Source organism: Crinia signifera, chromosome 5 (genome assembly GCF_055691185.1).
Source record: "Crinia signifera chromosome 5, ASM5569118v1, whole genome shotgun sequence".
NCBI classification, from domain to species: domain Eukaryota; kingdom Metazoa; phylum Chordata; class Amphibia; order Anura; family Myobatrachidae; genus Crinia; species Crinia signifera.
The window spans coordinates 220857724-220879028 of NC_139221.1; the positions used below are offsets into that span (position 1 = coordinate 220857724).

Genomic DNA, 21305 nt, shown 5'->3' on the forward strand with positions numbered 1-21305 from the left:
GAGTAATCATTAATGTGTCATATGTTTTCACCATTTACTTGCAGGCGACAGCCTCTGTGATTATATCTACTTTATTTATTTCCATAGTCTGAGTGCTTTAGTCAATGGTGGGTTAGGACAGGTTCTGTTTACTTTAGAAGGGCCAATTTGGTTATGATTTTTAATCTTTGTGTGTTTTTCCTTTTTGCTTTTTATCAATGCATGACATAGCTGTTCTGCTATGTATCACAATGCAGTTTGTATCATATTCACATTCAATTGAGTAATAATTTAAAATATATGCGTCAGATTACTTCAAAGGCTGTAACACAATGGTAGCTTCATCCTCCTGCTAAGGGTGTGATTGGGTAAATATTTAATGGAAATGTACTTAAAACTCACCTCATTTAATCTTACAAAGATGTATTAACCGTAAGTCATTGTAATATTTGATGGGAGCTTAAGTTCATGGTCTGAATAAAGTCAAACATCATGTCAATTAGTTATAGGAAATGTGACACCATTCTGAATATTTTTGGGTTTTTCCGCATCCTTTTAACATTCCAGAGGGTATAGCATTTGCAGCAGGTACAGTAGATGAAGTTTCAGTTTACTTTTGATACCATTTTATTGACAGCACAAAGTAGAGGCCTGCAACAGCAAAATGCTATTTTGGACCCAAGAGCAGCTCCCACCTCACCTTCTGCTCTGCCTGCAGCCTCGCAAATTACCATTCTGTGGGCACTGGTTGCCCAGAGGTGGAGAGCGTATTGTGAGGGGCAGTGTCTTGAGGAGTGCTGATGTGGTTGCCATGACCACCCTGTGGCGGAGCTCTGTTAGCTCCTGTAATTACACTGCTGGATAGGAAGTAATGCAGCCTCCCCTCCCATATAGGCGACCCCATTATCAGTTTGATAGCCGGTGGAGACAAGACAAGTAAGCAGTTAACATCCCAGTGGAAAGTCACATACCATTAGTGAGAAGGAGAAACATTGCCCTAGAGGCGGGGACATCGCAACATTTGCATATACATTTACACTTAGGGTGACCAACCAGTGGCGTAACTATAGCACCGCAGCCCCCGCCACCGCGGGGGGGGGGGGCGCTGTGCATGTGGGGGCGCCGGGGGCTGCGGTGCTACAGTTAAACCCCCCCTCAATCCCCCGCAGACTTACCTATCGCGCTGGTCCCGGCGGCTCCGTTCTTCTGCTGAGGACCACCACAAAATGGCCGCCCCCATATAGCACACAGTTCTCTGAAACTGTTTGCTGTATGTGGGTGGCCATTTTCTGGTGGTCCTCAGCAGAAGAACGGAGCCGCCGGGACCAGCGCGATAGGTAAGGCTGTGGGGGATTGAGGGGGGGTTTGCATGGGTGGCGGGGTAGGGGTGCTTGGCGGGGGGGGCGCCCAAAACGTAGCTACGCCACTGTGACCAACTCATCCCTTTAATACGGGACACATATTAATTACACAGGTTCTGTGGCAGTTTAAAACCAGGTGAAATGGAGTCTTGAGGTGTGGCAGTTTAAAACCTGGTGAAAGCCAGCCACAGAACCTGTGTAATTAATATGTGTCCCGGATTGAAGGGATGAGTTGGTCACCCTATTTACATTCCTCTATGACAACCATAGTAATTCTGGTAAAAGACTCCTAAATGTACAGTAAGCCAGATTGACATGTGACACATGATTGAACAGCTAATAGAAGAATTACTCTGATACTGGATGCTCTATGGTATATAGCTAATTGACTGCAACGGGAAAAGCTAACCTCATGTAGCAACGCCACCACACCACAGCCTAGAAACAATATCCACTGAGGCCTAAAGCTCACACTGATTGCTTTTCTACAGATAAAGAGTGAAATAAATACCAGATAAAAGTAAATACTTTTAATCAATAAAGTTTCCTGAAGAAGGTTACCAAGTAACCACTGATTGGGAGCTGAACAGTGTCATATTTCTATACAAAAAAAGCAATCAGTGCGCGGGGAGCCGGCTCACTCATGCTGTCTGTGTGGGTAAGGTTCAGGGGAGAGTCACCGTTGGAGCCTGGAACGGTAATGTATGCTGGTGTAAAATTAGAGTATGTATTAAAGTTATACTATTCTATGTGTGTGTGTGTGTGTGTGCTTTTTATTTGAACATTCTCTTTACAGGCGAACTACAAGTCCAAGGCAACCCATTAATGCCCCACATACTGGAACTTGTGGTTCGACTGTAAAAAGCAATTTATTTAAATTTAATTTTACACATATCAGCCCGGAATCCACTGCCTAGGGACACCGGGGACAGCCCCCGGCTTCAGCCCTGGATCGATGAAGCCTGGGGGGGAACACCACTCCCCCAGGTACCTCTTCTAGGGCTGACCAGCCACTTTGCGCATGGTACAGCTGGGTGGAACTGACGTACAATTTGTCCCCCGGCTGTGGCATGACAACACGGGCTGTAGGAGCCCAGTGCTGGTTCCAAAATACAGGTGACCCACAGTTTTTCTGTCCCCTATATTTTTTTTAAGACAGAACCATGCACAGATCTCAATGTTCTGTGCATGGCTTTGTCTGTTTCGCCAGTCTTTTTATTTTTTTATTTTTGGTAAAGTCTATCAAAAATGGCACCCTATTATATTTGCGAGTTGAATACTTTATAATGGGAAAACATCTGGATGCGAATTCAAGTGTGAGAAACAAATTGACAGGTCAAAATGTGCATTTTTTTGCGGCAAAAAAGTGTGATTTTTACCGCAATTCACATCCTATTAAATGTGTAATTTTCGTAAAAACATGCGAAATCGGATGTTTTTTTCAAAAAATTAGCAAAAGTCTAAAATTCGCACTCTATTACATCTCGAACCCAATGTCTACATGTTCCATAGATTCCATTAGATTCTTAATATAAAAAAAAGCCTTGTGAGCATTGATCCGTTTATTACAGCCTTGTGTCAGTTTCCTAGGAAACATTACTTGAATTACCTAAAACGTGCATCTATAAAATCACAAATACTCTATTACACATCTCAATACAGTAGCACTGGGAAAGCCTTTCATAGAATGATTTTAAAAAAAAATAAGTTTTACAATGCATATAGACTATAATGCGCAATAAATTAAGTATGGAGAAGAATATTGAAGTGATCAGTTTATCATATGAGATAGAGTACATCGAAAGCCATAAAAGTACATGCTTAATTAGCTTTTAGTAAAATAATGTGTATGGCTGACTAATGGTTGTGTGGGCACTACATGTACCCATGTCCAATATAATTGTCAAAAAATTTGGACCAAAAACAGCAAATAAAATAACTAAGGGACCGATTCAAGATCACTCGCAATGATCCTGAATCAGCGGGGCAGCGTCTCAGATGCTCGGTAAATTACGATGGTCGCAGCGTACCAAGCAAACCTGAATCAGGCTCAAAATCCAGTCTAATCTAAAACTGGGTACACACTGAGGAATATATTGTCTGTACGGCTGATGTATCATCAGTGGGGTCGGTGGGTGTGTACACCCAATATGTATGTTACAAACATCTACAGACTTATCACGTTGGCCCTGCTGCACAGCCAGTGACTGATATATCCGCATCCCGCTATGTGTCCGACAATCCGCCGGCCACCCTTCTACTTGCTGCTGAGACTGATGTCAAAGATGGGTGGGCAAATTTAAATGCCCGTCAGGCTTACCAGTCGAGTATCTGATTGGGAAGTGCATATGCATAAAAAAGTCAGACGCTCTGTCCATGCGATGTATCTGGCATCAAAAGCCAATTCATAATGTCATGTTATGACTTATACTAATATACCATAAGAAAAGTATGTACCTTCACATTATTTTCTTTTATTGCACAATAAAGTAACTGCCTTCAAGAGCATGGCCAAGCATTTATAATACTGACATTAAAGTGAATGGCTTGCAAAGAAATATTGACCTACTGAAATTCAGCATGGATCACTAATTAGAGACTCTGCAGTGGACTGCAAGCAGAAAGCTGCCGCTGGACAGAAAGAAAAACCGCCCCTTTTCAAAATAGCGATAATTTTGCAGATCCATTAAAAAAAAAATTTAATTGAAAAGGGTACTTGTTTCCTAACACATCGCCCGTCGTGGGTGATCGCATACCTTAACTTAAGGAATGCGATGGACGCGACCGACGCGATTTTAGGGCTATTTTTAGCCTTTTCCCTGACAATTAAGAAATCGCGTCCATCGCATGCCTTAAGTTAAGGTATGCGATGCGACCGACGCGATTTAACATTGAATGCATTGTATTCAATGTTAAATGCCTATGTAAAATCGGGTCCATTGTATGCCATTATAATGGCATACAATGCGATCGATGCGATGGACCCGATTTTACATAGGAAACAATGTTAAATGGGCCAATGGACCCGATTTTTCATTGCATACCCACCCTGATGGGTAATTTCTATGTCAAATGCCCCCCCATTGTTAACGCCACCCCACGATGAACGCCAACCCGAAGCGTGGCGAGCCCGCGAGGTGCGGCGATACGCGTCCTCCGACCTTTTCATACCCCCACTATCCACGTCGGCGTGGAGTTGATTTTATATAGTGTGGCAAGCGCAGCGAGCCACCGAGCCCGAAGCGTGGCAAGCGCAGCGAGCCCCGCGAGGGGCCGCGTAATACCTGGGAAGTAATACGCATCCGATCGCCGCGCTACGGGCTCGCTGCGCTCGCCACACTTTATAAAATCAACTTCACGCTGTCGTGGATAGTGGGGGTATGAAAAGGTCGGAGGACGCGTACCATTGTGGGGTGGCATTAACAATGGGGGGGATTTGACCCATCAGGGTGGGGATACAATTAAAATTGGGGTCTCGGGGGCATTTAACATTGGGGCCAATGTAAAATCGGGTCTCAGGGACCATTTTACATTGGTTCCAATGTAAAGATCGTGTCGGTCGCATCGCATGCGATTTGTTTGCATGCGATGCGATCGACGCGATTTTTTTAACACCCGATGGATACAATTTTTATCGCTGGCGCCGTGCTAGGAAACAAGTACCTTGAAAAGTGTTTTTCGTCGAGTGCTTCCACTAATTTGCTCAAGGATCAGGTGCTCTTCACTGACGTCAGAGACCCACCCATCAATCAAACTGCAGCTACTCTGCAACTTCTATGTGTACAGATATTTTTTGCTAATTAACTCCACGCATGCGCTATGCTTTTGATGTGCATGAACAGTCATTCGCTCAATCCCTCAATCTACCAATTCTCTGATTAGTGATCCCTTCTGAATTAGGCTGTATGTGCAGGGGTGCACCATTGCTTGTTGCAGCACAGGCTGAGCGGTACAAAGCAATATCCATCCTGTCCCCTATTCCAGGTGATAGCAGCAGCGGGTGCACCACAGAGCTCTGTTGGAAGAGCAGCGGTTACACATGCATGTGCACCTTCAGGGCTTGGAGGCCAGAGGCAAGCATCTCCATTTCATCTGGGGGTAACCCCTCTGACACTGAGCAGTTCTATAAATTTAGTAAATAGCTGAAGCCTGTACATTTGATTTAACAATGGCATCAGAAAAATAATGGAATGAAACATTCTGCATCCTTATACAATTGTTTTCAATTTTATGTGATTCTAAATACAACTGTACAAGAGAACCAATTTTCTGTCAACCCAAATCTTATAATCACAAAATCTGAGATTGCAACAGCTTATCCTACTTCATAGGTCTAGTTACAGGGTGATACTGTACTATAGGCATTGCTTATCCTACTTCATAGGGCTTCCTGGACCGAGAGGGAGAGAGGACCAGTGGCGTCACTAGGCGGGTGCAGGGGGTGTGGCCTGCACCGGGTGTCACCGCTCAGTGGAATGACACCAAAATCAGCTGTACTCTCACCGCACCTGCCCGCCTGGTAATCCGTGAATTGTCCACAGTCCACCTCCTCCAGTCCTCCTTGCCGAGGCTTTCAGATCATGGCTGCAGCTACAGGATCATGGCCGCCAGCCCCCTGCACTGAGGACATTTCCTCAGTGCAGGTGACTTCATGATGCCGACGCTGCCCACCCGTGCGTCTGACATGTGGAAAAGAGCTGGCGGGCGGAGGATGGTGGTGGCGGACAGAAAGACGGGACTCAGAATCACAGCAGCACCCATGCAAAACCATATGTAATGCTGTGCAGTTTGTAGATACTGTTAGCATTGTGAATGAGTTGCAGGGCAATGGTAGTATGGTGTTAACATAGTAACATAGTAATTAAGGCTGAAAAAAGACGTTAGTCCATCGAGTTCAACCAACTTATACAGGGGGAGCAGCCTGTGGTAGCAGCCAGGGGAGCAGCCTGTGGTGTTGTGTTCTTTTTATAAAGGTGGAGCAGTCTATGGTGTTTTCCTGTTATTATGCAGGGGGAGCAGCCTGTGGTGTCCTGGTATATTTATACAGGGGAAGCAGCCTGCAGTGTCCTGGTATTATTATGCAGGGGAGCAGCCTGCGGTATCCTGGTATTATTATGCAGGGGAGCAGAGGATGTCTAGGTACACCCGCACATACAGGCCACTCCCCCTTCAGATAGGCCAACCCTAGTGACGCCACTGGGGAGGACCCTGAGGCTCAGTTCAGTGACCTCCCGGAGCACATACCACTGCTGTTGTCCGGTTCATGGTGCTGCTGGCAGTGGGTCGATTTTGGTGGTTCTGTGGTGCTGCTCTGTGCTGCTTCTGCCAGTGGGAGGAGTGGTTTTGACCATGGGATAGAGAAGGGACTTGGGAATGACAGCGGGCGAGAGGTGGGACTCAGGAGTGATGGCAGTGGAGAGAAGTGGTACTCGGAAGTGACAGCAGGGGAGAAAGGTAGGACTTGGGAGTGATGATGGCGGGAACAGAGGAGACTCGAGAGTGACAATGGTGGGCAGAGGGGGGAGACATGACGGACATACTTGGCTCACTTATGCCCTCCACAGTGGCAGGCCTGTGCAGTAAGGGCCTAGTGGCACATCCAGCCCAGGGTATATACTGTAGATTCTAAGTTCTCACAAAGAAGGGTCCTGTATTCCCTCTGTCTCATTCACTAACTACTGTATACTGACTTTCAGGAACTGCAGAGTTTTATGGATTCTACCATTTAACCATGATGATGACTATGATGATACACAAGAACTTCCTATCAGGTATGTTAGTTGTTAATGAGCAATGCAGTTTAAGTCTGTAATAACAGCCCCTTGAGTGACCAGGAAGGGGTACATTTACTAAAGCTTTTAAAAATGAAAAGTGGTGTTGTTGCCCATAGCAAGATTATATCTATAACTTTTTAAGATCCAACAAAGAAATTATATAGAGAATATGATTGGTTGCTACGGGCAACATCACCTCTTTTCATTTTTAGAAGCTCTAATAAATTTACCACTGAGTGTAAATACAGTAAGTAGCCCTTGCACTAACACGGATTACAGAAAGGCAAGGGCCTGATTCCTAGTAGGACACAATGCTGATGTTTGAACAGTTGAGAGATTATTTGCTCTGTACATGCTTAAAATGTTGAGCTACCCCTATGACACATGTGTAGCACTGAGTATATCTGGTTATGTACAGAGCCATGTAGTACAACAATAGGCATTGCTGGGCAGTTACTGGTACAAGGCCTGAAGTGTTTGCAAAAAAAGGACATATTATTGGCATGTAATGTGGGAGTGTCATGGGCATGTCCATAAACACAGCTGGGTACCCAAATGCAGATACACCGGCAGGGGCCACGTGTAGAGGAATTTGAAATGAAAATATTGAGCAATGGTACACTGATGGCGGAGTGTTGAGAACCACGGATACAGTTGCACTGTCCACAGATACTGAAAGTGGGTGTTTCAGTGTATATTGATGCAGAAAGAAACAGCAGAAAATAGCATTTACTCATTATCACAGCCACCAATCCAAATCAAAATCATAAAAATGAATGCAACTGCATCCACCTCTGAATCAGACTATAATTTACTAACATTGTAATTAGATACAAAATTTTCACCGAACCGTAGGAACCAATCAGCAATTAACTTGTAACATTCTATTTAGACAATGGAAACAAATTTCTATTAATGCAATGTAAATATTTGTGAGTTCAGGTGTTTACTATTAATAAAATAAATTGTATATATAACTATAGTAGGATCGGTGCCTGCTCCTGTCAATTGACAATCATGACAACTTGACATGTGAATTGTGTTTTTCTGACATTGCTGTTCTCTCATGGTGTGTTGCAATTATTTCTGTTATCCAAAATATAATGATATTATGAATTCAGACAGTATGGTTCAAATACACAATTCAGTAATGTTTATTATAAAGCATGATTATCTCTTCCTTCACTATCCCATTCTCCTCAGGGGCAAACGCAGGATTTTCAGAAGGGGGTTTCCAGAGGGGCGGAGCAAAGCACGGAGATGGACACTTAGGTGACCCAGTATATGCCGGGTCAGTTAAAGTATTATAGATAGACCAAATGTATATAAATAATATATATATATATACACATACATATATATATACATACAGGGGCATCAAAAGCAGTGTAGACCCCTGGGCATAGCAATGTATTGGGGCCCCTACCGATCCTCCAGCGGTAGGGGTGGGGGAAGCTTTGATGTCCCGCGGGTGGTAGGTGGTATTATATCAACCACTCAGCATGTAGGGCCTGGATCAGTAATTTCCACTAATTACCCCTTTACTGCACAGATGCTGGGAGATGGGGTGGGAGAAGGGGGCATTTGGCTGAATGGAGGGGCCCTGATACATAACTTCCAGGGTGGTAGAAGATGTTTAATATGCAGAGGAGGGGTATATAGTGGAGTGGGCTTATTATTCATAATTTTCTGGTGGGAGGACAGCTTGCTTGACTGCAGATATCTCCAGTTCCCAGAAATAGATTTCTTGGATTTTAAAGGAATTAAAAATTAGAGAATTTCACCTACCAAATGGTATTGGGGACTAGGGGTTCAGAGTTCAGGAGGCAGAGCAATCTGCCAACGAGCATATAAAACTACATACCAGGTGTGTGTAGCCGGAGTAGTAACCAGCTGCTGGAAGGCTGATATCTCTGGATCTGGGAACAGTAGAGACAAGCTACTAGTGTCCATTAAAGGGGGAGAGTCCCAGCTTTTGGAATATACCCTCAGCAAAACTCTAAGTCAAACAAAACCTGAAATATCTGACTGGGAAGAGCAATTAACAGGCTTGGATGGGGACCACTGCTTTGAAGTCAGATATCTCCGGTTCCCAAGGGCCGATTTTTAAAATTCTTGTACCCATGGAAAGAGGGGACCCTCAGCTTTCAGCCTAGGATTGTTAGTCTCCTGGGGGGGTTTCTGGGTACTCAGAAACCCCCCCTGCATGCGCTACTTCTCCTGACCCCTGATCAGCAATGCTGGGTGACCCACCAAAAACCTCTGCAATCTGGTGGACCATTATACAATAGCTAGCACCTATCTATATCTATAGATGTCAATTACTATTTCCCTATAGATTGTAAAGGCCTCTATGCATTACTGCGATTTCTCTGAGGGGAGAAGACACAGCCAATCCTTTTGTCCCGCTTAGGACCTTCCCGGGCGGCAGGTTCACATGCGATATACTGTAAGCGGTCTTTTAGCATACATAAATATCGCATGCGATCCCAGCAAGTGCTCTGGGATCTAAGAATTCTTCAGTGCAGCTCCTATACGATGTGCACGAGACCCTGCATGGAATCGGAATCAGAGACAAAACACATGTGATTTGCCACTTTTCACATGATTTCTCAGCCCGATTTCTCGGAATCGGGTGGAAAGTGCCCAAATTGCACAAATGTATGGCCAGCTTAAGCTTGCAAGAAGGGCCTTACCACCTCTATGACTGTCTGTAATTACCCAGGTTTTTCAACACTTGTTTCTAACTGTACATCATTTTTTCTCTATTTTAGCGGATACTATAGAAGCACAATAATGCATAGCAATTTTTATTCAAATTGAATTTATATAGGTTATTTAAAGGAATTTCGGTACTTGTTTCCTAGCACATTCCTATGACATCGGGTGTGTAAAATCGGTTGCATCGCATTCGACCAGATCGCATTGCATGCGGCGGTACGCGTCCTCCGACCTTTTCATACCCCCACTATCCACGTCGGTGTGGAGTTGATTTTATATAGTGGCGCATTACTTCACATGTGACGCGCATTACTTCACATGTATTCCGCGTTCCCTCCTGGGGCGCGCTGCGCTCGCCACACTTCGGGCTCGGTGGCTCGCTGCGCTCGCCACACTATCTAAAATCAACTCCACGCCGAAGTGGATAGTGGGGGTATGAAAAGGTCGGAGGACACGTACTGCCGCCCCTCGCGGGCTCGCTGCAGTCGCCACGCTTTGGGTTGGCATTGATCGTGGCATGGCTCTAACAATGGGGGGGCATTTGACATACTAATTAACCATCATGGCGGGTATACAATTAAAAATCGGGTCGGGGGGGGGGGGGCATTTTACATTGTAATCTGCCATCAGGGTGGCTGTACAATGTAAAATCGGGTCGGTCGCTTCGCATTACAATGGCATGCGATGCGACCGATTTTAAAATTGTAGGGGAACGTCTTTAAACCCCGAAAATTGGATCGGTCGGGTCTGATGGGGTCCCATCGCATACCTTAAATTATGGTATGTGATGGGACCCGACGGGCGCCGTGCTAGGAAACAAGTACCGGAATTTCCACAGCAAAATAAAATTTGTGGGCTTTGCCCGTACACTAAAATGTAGGCTGGTGTAGTCAGTACATCAGAATTGCCTTTTAGTCACAGCCTGGCTGGCATAAAAAGGGTATTACCTTACTTCAATACATACTTGCCTACTTTTGAAAACTTATGCCTGGCTGGCATAAAAAGGGTATTACCTTACTTCAATACATACTTGCCTACTTTTGAAAACTAGTTTCAGGGATATTATAGTTGGTTTTGCAAATCGCCCTATTGAGAGGGCGTGTCATGCTCAGGGCTGGCACCAGAGATCTTGGGGTCCGGAACACTAATATCTCTGGGGCCCCCAACACTGCATGCAGATTTGCGTTATATTGCATATTGAATGTATTTTTTTATTATTAGAAATAAACAGATAATTAATATTTACTATGCAATATAATAGGGAAAGCAGATTGGAGGGCACAGTATTGTGCAGTTTGGTGCGTTGCGTGATGTCACTAAACTCATTAGTACGGTTAGCCAGACAGGTGACTAGGCAGCCATGCTTACAGCCCCTGAGTCCCTCAAAGCCTTGGGGCCCAACTGGTCGGGGCACGGTATGGGTGTCCCCCTTGACCCCCCTTGTCGCCTGCCCTGGTCACACGCCACCCACAGGGCGTGTCTATTTCCATATATGGAGAGATTGTGAACGTGGTACCTAGAAGCGTGGGTGTGTACTGCTACATCTGAGAGGAATCTTGTAAAATGACTTATATCCAAATGTAGATGAGCCCCAAAGCAGCTAGTAAGAGCTACTAACCTTGGTAAAGTGCAGGGAAATGGTGCTGATGAGTAAATGTAAATGTATCTATCTTTCATTCCTCTTTTTCCCAAAAATATAACAGTGTAATGTGGGCTAGGTGAAATGAGGGAGATTGCTAGACTAATGAGGGAGAGAGGGAGCTTGCTGCTATTTCAGGGAGTCTCCTGCAGAATGCAGGAGGGTAGGCAACAATGCCTCAATACCTTTGTTATGGTAATGTTCAAACAGGGCTTACTAACCTCTATGATGACACAGTACATATGATATTCTGGAATAGATGATTGGGTACATAACAAGTTATCTGCCTTGTGAGTTCTTTATTGTTACACCAGATGACATACAACAAGACTCCTTTAAGAGAGTTGAGATGAGAGAGGTAGCTGTTCTAATCTCCAAACTGCTTGTTAGGAAGGAGAACGTCTAAAGGAAACATAGAAATAACAGGGGGGTACACATCTTACAAGGGTAACAAACATCCTGTAGCAAGAAAAAGAAAACTCCCACAACCAGAATACCCCCTTTATTCTGAGTTGGGAATAAAAGCAGGAGAGGACATGTAACTGTGTAGCTGGGCAAACCTCTGGCCTGATTCAGGTCTGATTACTATTGTTGAAATCATGTGGTGCACCAATGTTCAGTACACTGTGCATGCGCAGGACCTGTATTCAGGGCAGGCGACAGGGGGGGGGGGTCAAGGGGGACAAGTGTGATGGGCCCCAGCAATCTCAAGGGCCCCAGAGCTTCCATGCCCCATCACGGCCACTGGCCTCTCAGTGACCCTCATGGCCAGGCCGTCTACTGTGCACCATCTGTCTGTGGCTGAGTCTGACAGACACTGCGTGCCACTGCTGTCTACTGTGTGTGCGCCCTGCCCTTTGGTGCTCAGAGCCATCTACTCTGTGTGTGCACATGGCCTGTGGCTGCAGGTGCACAGCCATACCCACCGCTGGCACTGTAGCCTCAGTCTCTGGCTCCTGTACTTTATAGCACATGCGCGGGTCCTGTGTTCCGTGCCTGCTTGTAGTGCTCGGCATTCTTTTGTGAAAGTGACATGGCAGCAGCAGGAGCCAGGCCAACAGGACTAAGAACGAGAGAAGTCCGCACCTGAAAGTAGGATCTGGAGCAGCGAAAGGTTAAATGAGGCTCGTACAGAAGAGGGTTGTGTGGATTTGGGATTAGGTGGGGGCCCCAGAAATATAATTGCACAGGGCCCCAAGATTTCTGTTGCCAGCCCTGCCTGTATTATGCATGTTCCATAGGGGTCCTGTGTCTTCAAACACAGTGATGCTGCAGGCTGTCATGTGATTGACAATCTTCATCTGTTTGTGGGCGGGGATGGTCTCTGTTGCACAAAACCTGGTGTTAGGGCCAGAGGGCGGTGACTTATCCTCATGCTTACTCAAGGTCACCAATGGTGTCGCAGAGTGATCCGATGCTGCGTCCTTGAACATAATAGTGGATCACATATGCACACAGGAGGTGTTTATATATACCAGATTTTGTGGGCAGCATGGACGTGTAATGGTTAGTATTACTGCCTCACAGCAATGAGTTCATGGGTTCGATACCCACCATTGTACTGTGAGGAGTTTGTATATTCTCTGCGTGCTTGTTTGGATGTCCTCCGGGTATACAGGTTTCCTCCCACAATGAATGTGTGTGTGTACATGTGGTAGGGAAAATAGATTGTAAGCTCCACTGGGGCAGGGACTGATGTGAATGTTCAACTATACTCTGTAAAGCGCTGCGGAATATGTGTGTGCTATATAAATAACTGGTAATAAATAATAAATAATAATAGGAAGCAGCAGTAGCTATGCAAATAACAACCATATCTGAATCAGGGCCCTTGCTGCAATTACTTGGGGGCAAAAACATAAAAATACTGGTTGCTTTTTGCATGTAGCTTTAGATTTAGAGTGCAATGTGGATATTAGTTTGGAATTGGAAACACATCTCTCAAATATAAATCTCTCTGCACATTACAGATCTCCCACACCTGCAGTGCAACACTGTTTTGCCAAGGTGCACAGTTAAGCTGGGTACACACTACATGATGTGTGTATGCAGAGAGAGTGATAGCGGTGATGCCGGCATAGTCAGGTGCATACCCATTTGCCGATCCCAGCACAAAAGGAGTGACCGCAGGGAGAAGTAGTAAGGAGTGACGTTGTTAGCGACATCCACCAATTGAGCTGCATGCACAGATTTCAAGGGCTGTAGCTAGGAAGCTATGCGATGGAGAGAAAGAAAGTACTCTCTTTGTGGTGCACTTACCTACCGAGGATTTTAAGAATTTAATGTAACAGCATTTTGTTATAAGCAAATTTATAAAACAATTGTCTAGTGTGTACTGAGCATTAGTTATATCTGTGCTCTGTTTTATAGTGCTGTTTATTGCATTGTAATGGCTTGCTGTAGGGTAACCCATATTTTGGGTTGCTCTGATGTATGCACAATCTAAACAGATGCTAAACTCTTGTTGCACAGTCAGTTTACAATGTTGCAATCACACATAGTGGGGTATTTATCAATGCTTGGCAAAAAAAATGAAAATGAGATAAAGTACCAACCAGTCACCTCCTAACTGTCATTTTTAAAATTCACATAAAATTTAAGGCAAAAGCGTATTGGCTGTTATGCTAATTTGCACAATTTTATCTCTCTTTGAACTTTGATAAATACCCCCATAGACACATACCTAGCAATTTAGATAACAGACATAGGAGATAATTCTGGTCCGTGCCAGAGGCAGAACTCTGGGAGGCAATGGAGTCATCTGCCGCCGGGCTCCTGCTCCCAAGGGGGCACCTCTCCTCCCCCTGGAAGCTTAGATTAGTAATTTAAAAGCCAACGATATTGCTTCTGTGGCTGAGTTCTGAAATATATATGTTAATATGTTATCTCTATCTATATTTCTGAACAGAAATATTGTGTGTGTGTGTGTGTGTGTGTGGTGTGTGTGTGTGTGTGTGTGTGTGGGGGGGGGGGCACCAATATATATCTTGCCTCCGGGCAACTGGAACAAACTTACGCCACTGGTCCGTGCACAAGGACTGATGTTATAAGCATGTGCAGCCGCATTTCTGTGCATGTGCATAGGCTGGGACAGACTGTTCGCCAGGTGCATGCACCCAACTTTGCAGGCGGGGGGGGGGGGGGGGGGGTTGGGGGATGGCGATGGATAGTCACGCCCATGGGAACACCCAGAGTTTCATGGAAATCCCCAAGTGACATGAGCGCCGGGGGCATACAGCTGACATCACCGGATGTCAGCAGCCCACCCACTTCCTTCTGAATGCCCACGCACATTTAAGGTTACCTCAGAGTCGGCGACCACCGAATGATGTGGGTGTTCCTGCACAGCCTGCGAATCGATGTTTATGTTAATCATCCATTCGGAGCCCGTGCATACGAACGCGGAATGCGAGGGGGAAGGGCATGCGTATCGGCAGAATTAACCAGAATAAGGTCCATAATGCAGCACTCCTGTCATCAGTTCATTTTTCTAATGTCATACCAGTGCTTTTGTCATATAATTTCTCTCAGACAGTGCAGTTTACAATTGACCCTGCAGGAGGCAGTATGGGACTGTTGAAAATCTATCCATAGGTCCTGAAAATGATTAGCTATAAAACAGAGTTTCTTGCAGCAGACGTCACTGCAGCAGGGGAAATATAACTATCTGTATTTGTTTTTAAATGGATTATATCTTATTTTTCTTTATGAAAGATGCTAACATCTGGCATTCATAGAAAATAATCACTCCGGACTATCGGTTTGGGCACCGACTTGCATTAAATTTATCATGCCTGCAAAATACCTTTCCTGTTCTCTTCTCCCTGCCTCCTCCCATCCCCACTCTATCTCTTCTGACCTTTTATCTCAGCAGGGGGCCTGACTAGAAAGAAGCTTCTGGTAACTCAGTGTGTTTTTCATTAGGTTCAGAGAGTTGCATGCCTCATTTTTTTTTTCTACTTCTACATATCTATACCAGCACCTGCTGCTTAGCTTTTATTTAATTGGAAATGCACAAAGCTCTGGGAAAAAATATCTATAGTTGTCTTTAACTGTTTCTGTTCCTGATCCATAAGAATATTGAGTTTCCAAAAAGTTTCATGTCTTTGTTTTATGCATAGTTGTTACTTTGTCTTTTTACTTTGAGTCCCTAACCACAAATGTTATTGTGACATTTGTTGTTCCAAGCCTACAAACCCAATTCCCGGGTCCCATCTGCTGTGTGAGTAGAAAGCTATACTAATATGGCGAGTAAATGCAATTAGTTAATATATGACCAAAAAGACTTCGGTATTGATGTGGTTTTAAATCTAGAGACATAGAACATTTGGTGGAATTATATCGTTTGACTAAGTTCTGATGCATCTTCGTTTTTTTAAGCAGATGTTGTTCTAATTCACTTCTCCCACTTTTGGAGATGTTCCTGCTCTTCTGTATAGTGATTGCAAGTATCATTATTCTGTACTTTATCAGCTTAGCTCAGAACATGGAAAGTCAAATTCTATCGCCACAATCTCTACTGTGGCAAGCTGTTACAGGATAATCTGTAGGTTTATAAAAATAAAAATATTTTGCAACAGCAATTTTACGCAACAGCAAATGATACATTTTTGGTTATTTTTCAAGTTGTATCCTTTGTACATTAAGTATCAATTTCATTGTTATTACTTATAAAGGTCCACTCATATGTCTGTATATACACACAATTATAAAATCTAAAACATTTTTCTATTAAATTAGTATATTGTGAATATACTGTTATTCTTTTATCTGTCTTTGATACCTTTTGATACTACTTCCCTATCCCATAACACTAGGCCACTGGAATGCGCTATGACAGCAGCCACGTCACCTTCATCACATCCTTGTATAACGGTGTGTGCCGGTCTCGACTCGATGTAGGTGGCCGCTGGGACCCGGCGTTGTACCTGCATCTGCTGGCAGGTAGGGAGGGATGGCGCCAGATGAGAGGAGGGGGCGGGGGGTAGCGGTTTCCATCTCGTTCCGAAATAGTAGAAATAAACTGTGCTGCACAGTCCGTTTCTATTTCCGATTACGATGCCGTGGGGCCACACATCCACTATATAGTCAAAATCGCACATCAAAGTCACACAGTGTGTACACAGCATAAGACTCTTCAGAAAGAAGAGCTATACCAAAATCACAACACTGAGTAGTCACATTGTTATGACAAATTATAGTTCTCTCTACTATAGTGTGCTTTACCCAATATGCCACTCAGATTTCTTTGTGGCACAGAACTCCCAATTCGGTACTTATGTAGTATCTGGGCTGCCGATTTCTAAATCGGGTACATCGCATCGCATCGCATGCGACCATCGGATGCGATGCGATGACCCGATTTTTCCATAGGAATCAATGTTAAAATGGACTGAGTCCATTTTAACATGGAATTCAATGGGAAAAAGGGGTCCTTTTCATACCCCTACTATCCAAGTGGGCATGGAGTTGGATATAAACCTGTGGCGAGCGTAGCGAGCCACCGAGCCCGAAGCGTGGCGAGCGTAGCGAGCCCCGCGAGGGGACACAGAATACCGTCCCCTCGCGGGGCTCGCTTCGCTCGCCACGCTTCGGGCTCGGTGGCTCGCTGCGCTCGCCACAGGTTTATATCCAACTCCATGCCCACTTGGATAGTAGGGGTATGAAAAGGACCCCTTTTTCCCATTGAATTCCATGTTAAAATGGACTCAGTCCATTTTAACATTGATTCCTATGGAAAAATCGGGTCATCGCATCCGATGGTCGCATGCGATGCGATGCGATGCGATGCGATGCGATATCGCATCGCATCTGATTGTATGCCTTAACTTAAGGCATACAATCAAAAAATCGGCAGCCCAGATACTACATAAGTACCCCCAATTCTTCTCCTTACAACTGCATAAATACTTTTCAATTCTGCACGCTTCTCTTGTCAGCACAGTATCTTGTCATTTTATATAGAAGCGGTGATGTCATATGAATAAATGACATACAGTATAGGGCGAAATTTTAATAGGACGGGAGATCCAGAAAGATTGGTAAGGAATCTCCAGGTTTTTTCTAAAGCAGCAATCATTTACACTGCAAAATCAAACTGGTTTCAATAAACTCAGATGCTTAATAAGGCAATGTTTTGGATCCAGTTTGTGCAATTATCATATATTACTACAGTATATGTTGTAATGTAAAGCAAACAGGCAGGACTAGGGTCAGAAAAGCTAGTATAAACTCGACAGGTGGCTTCAACGTTTCAGTATTTTATTTTCATTCTGTCATCTGTATGAAGGTAAAATGCTTAAATGTTGGATCTACCTGTGGTTATACTAGTATTTCTAGACCAGAGTGTAATGTGTTTGGTCTGCAATTGGATGCCGAGGGCACCAGGCAAAGCATATTCAAGATTAGTGAGTAACAGAAGGATTGTTAATATACTACCCATATATGAACATTTGTCGTTTTTATTTTCCCATAGTCTGTAAGAAGATTTGTCTTCTTTCTCTCCCATATTAAAATGCTAGTATGGCTGGACAGATGGAGTAAACATTTCAGTATTATGTTCTATTATCTGTGTGATGGTAAAATACTGAAACGTTGGATCTACCTGTAGTGTTATATTGGCATCTCTGGACCAGAGTGTAACCTGTTTGTTGTGCTTTTAAATTTGTTATGGTAAATACCACACAGCATTTTCAAGATGGCTGTGAGTGCCAAAAGATTTCAGTGCTTTTCTACATGTACTGTATATGAAGATTTGTTTTTTCTCTCCTATATTCTGTATGAAGATTCATCTTCTTTCTCTCCTTTATTCTGTATGAAGATTTGACTTCTTTATCTCCCATATTCTGTCTGAAGATTCATTTTCTTTCTCTGTTGATGTATATGTCCATTCCGGTGACCTCTGCCCTATGGGTCTGAGGTTTGTACATGTGATAAATAATAAGAGTCCCAATTATTATATGGTTTGCTCCTGTAATTTTGATAATAATTAAGCCTTCGTGTGACAGAAAAACACAACTGGAGTAATATAAAGTAAAACAAATGACATGGTAACAATGAACAGCTACTGCAAGAAGCTCTTTAGTAAACTTTTTATATTTTTGAAAATAGTAAAACATCGGCAAATAAATTTCAGCAACCAATTTGGAATTACTCATGTTTATATGTATCCAGTATGCAAATGTATTCCTAAGTGTAAGTAGTTCCATGTTTTCTTTTGGCTCACAAATGCAGTAATTCTGCCATCGATTATTGTTCAAGTTGGATGAATTATGAGAAAAAGATTATTCTGTTAATGATTTTCATAGAGTAAAGTTGGGACACATACATTAAAATGACGGGATTCTGAAAGTAATTGCGATTGATTCAGAACAACACATTTAAAAGTTAGTTCAATTAAAAGTCAATATATTGCGATGCTTCCAGTTACATTCCATCCTACAGTATATGTAGCTTCATGCTTGTACCCATATAGGGGAAGAGGCTTTGGCCTGCACACACTAATTCTAAACATGAGAATTCCTGCCACGCTGAAATTTGTAGTTCCACACAGCAAAAAATGGAAAATGCAATTATACACTCTACATACTAAACACCGCTTACCTGAATCATTATAATTAGCTCTACACTGTAACACATAATAGTTTAGGTTAAAAGAAGATTTATGTCCATCAAGTCCAACCTTTTTCAGGACCTCTTGGAAGGTCTAGGTGTTAAATCCCCTTTTGAATTTTTTACTTTGATTCCACTTTGGGCTAAATAATGTTTATCGGTTGTACTCCTGGATGTTTTGGTGCTTAGCATCATTTTGGCCAAATATATGGGCCCATCAACAACCAGATGACCTCATCAAATCATTCTTATACCAAGTCAAATGGAAGCAGCAGATTTTGGGGTGTCTGCAAAATCTAAAATGAAGAAAATTCTTAAAATGACTGGTTATGCTAATGACAGATTGTATTATATATTGTAGATCCCCTCCAATGGGTTATAAGTGATGCATTTATTGTACAGGTAACAGCACATAACACAATCAGCACACAATGCATAATGGTCCTACATCAGATGTGAGTGCTATTGCTTACTTTGAAGCAGCACCTTTGCACTAGCATGGTAACACAGCAGGAGACTTCCTGCTTGCATTTGTTATCTGTACTGTGTCATATTGTACAATTCAGCATTGGATCATCTCCAGCGCCATCAAGCAGCAGCAGGAGCAGCAAGACCTCAGCAGTCCTCCAAAATGGTGGCAGCACCATGAAAAAACTGGTCAAATTGAAATAATGTGGTTGAACTAGATGGACGCAAGTCTTTTTTCAGCCTTACCTACTATGTAACTATGTAACTATGTAACTCATAGCAATGAGGTAAAGATTTGCAGAAAGTTCTAGACAGGTGCAGTGGCGGATCTAGACTTCTCTTCTAGGGGGGGGGGGGGGGTGTTTTACTGTTTAAATTTGACCCTCCCCCTCCAGTCCTGACTCCTCCCCTTCCCATTACTGACTCCTCCCATTGTAAGACAGCAAATAACCCCCCCAAATAATAATAATAATGATAATTAAAAAAATACTATAATAAATGTTAAAGAAAAAACCCTGCATGGGGGGTCTGCATTGCACACATATAGATAGCACACCACAAACACACATGTACTGTACATTTCACATCACACACAGCTCACCCAAAATACATATATAGTATATCACACATACAAACACACTGGATGTGCAGCCGGGCACACCAGCAGCCGGACAGTGCACATACAAGGGAGCTCCAGGCTGTGGCTGCTCCCGCTCATCAGGAGACTTCATCCTGAAACCGGGCACACAATGGGCACACACCCACCCCACACTGTCTGTGAGCAGTCACGGTGGCAAACCACCTAATTTACAGCCCACCAGCCAATAGGACAGCAGGATGGGGAGAGAAAGCCCAGCTACTGGGTGAGAGAGGTGGCGTCATCACCTCCCCATCATCACTACAATCATTACTTAGTAGGTGTGGGTGCAGTGAGGAGTATACCCCTCGCCCAGGGCCGTCTTAACAGCAGTGTGGGCCCCTGGGTAAAGCAATGCACTGGGTCCCTTATCCATTCTCCCCTCCTAGGGGTGGGGGGTGCTATCAGCAGCAGCTTTGATGGGAGAACACTAACATGTGGAAGGGGGCACTGAGCTGAATGAAGGGTCCCTTGTAAATGACTTCCAGTGAGGTAGGGGGTGTTTTAAACGCAGGGGAGGGTTGGATAATGGAGTGGTCTTAATATTCGTCATTTTCCGGTGGAAGAGCAGCTTGTTTGACTGCAGATATCGCCATTATCTGGAAATAGATTTCTTTGCCTTCAATAGTATAAAAACCTAGAGTCCCACCTTTCAGGAGGTGATGGGAACTTGGGGATCAGAGATCAGGAGCCAGAGCAATCCATTGACAAATATATAAAACTGTACATCAGACGTTTGGAGCTGGAGCAGGGATCGGCTGCTGGAAGACTAATATCTCTGGTTCTGGGCAAGATAGAGACAAGCTGCTAGTGTCCACAGAAAGGGGAGAGTCCCAGCTTAGTCAAACAGAACCTGAGAAATATGACTGGAAATTGCAAGTAACAGGTCGGATATGGACTGCTGCTTTGAAGTTGGACATCTCCAGTTCCCCGATTTTCAAAATTCTGGTATCCCTGGAAAAAGGGGATTTTCAGCTATCAGCATAGTGATTCCACTGGCCAAGGTGGGGCGACTGCCCCGTTGGCCCCCCCTTAAATCCGCCACTGGACAGGTGGCTGTTAACATGTTGGCCAAATGTAATAGGGTGTGAGATTTTGGGAGAGGTTTCCCATGT

The 21305-nt window shown here is 43.9% G+C and overlaps 1 long non-coding RNA gene across 1 annotated transcript in view; it reads left to right on the forward strand.

Annotated features, from left to right (window-relative positions):
• The first annotated feature begins 7034 nt into the window (after positions 1-7034).
• LOC146079648 (uncharacterized) overlaps positions 7035-21305 on the forward strand; it is a 75814-nt gene continuing 61543 nt past the window's right edge. The window contains exon 1 of the long non-coding RNA XR_014474670.1: positions 7035-7111. This is a non-coding gene — a long non-coding RNA (uncharacterized LOC146079648). The remainder of the gene's footprint in view (positions 7112-21305) is intronic.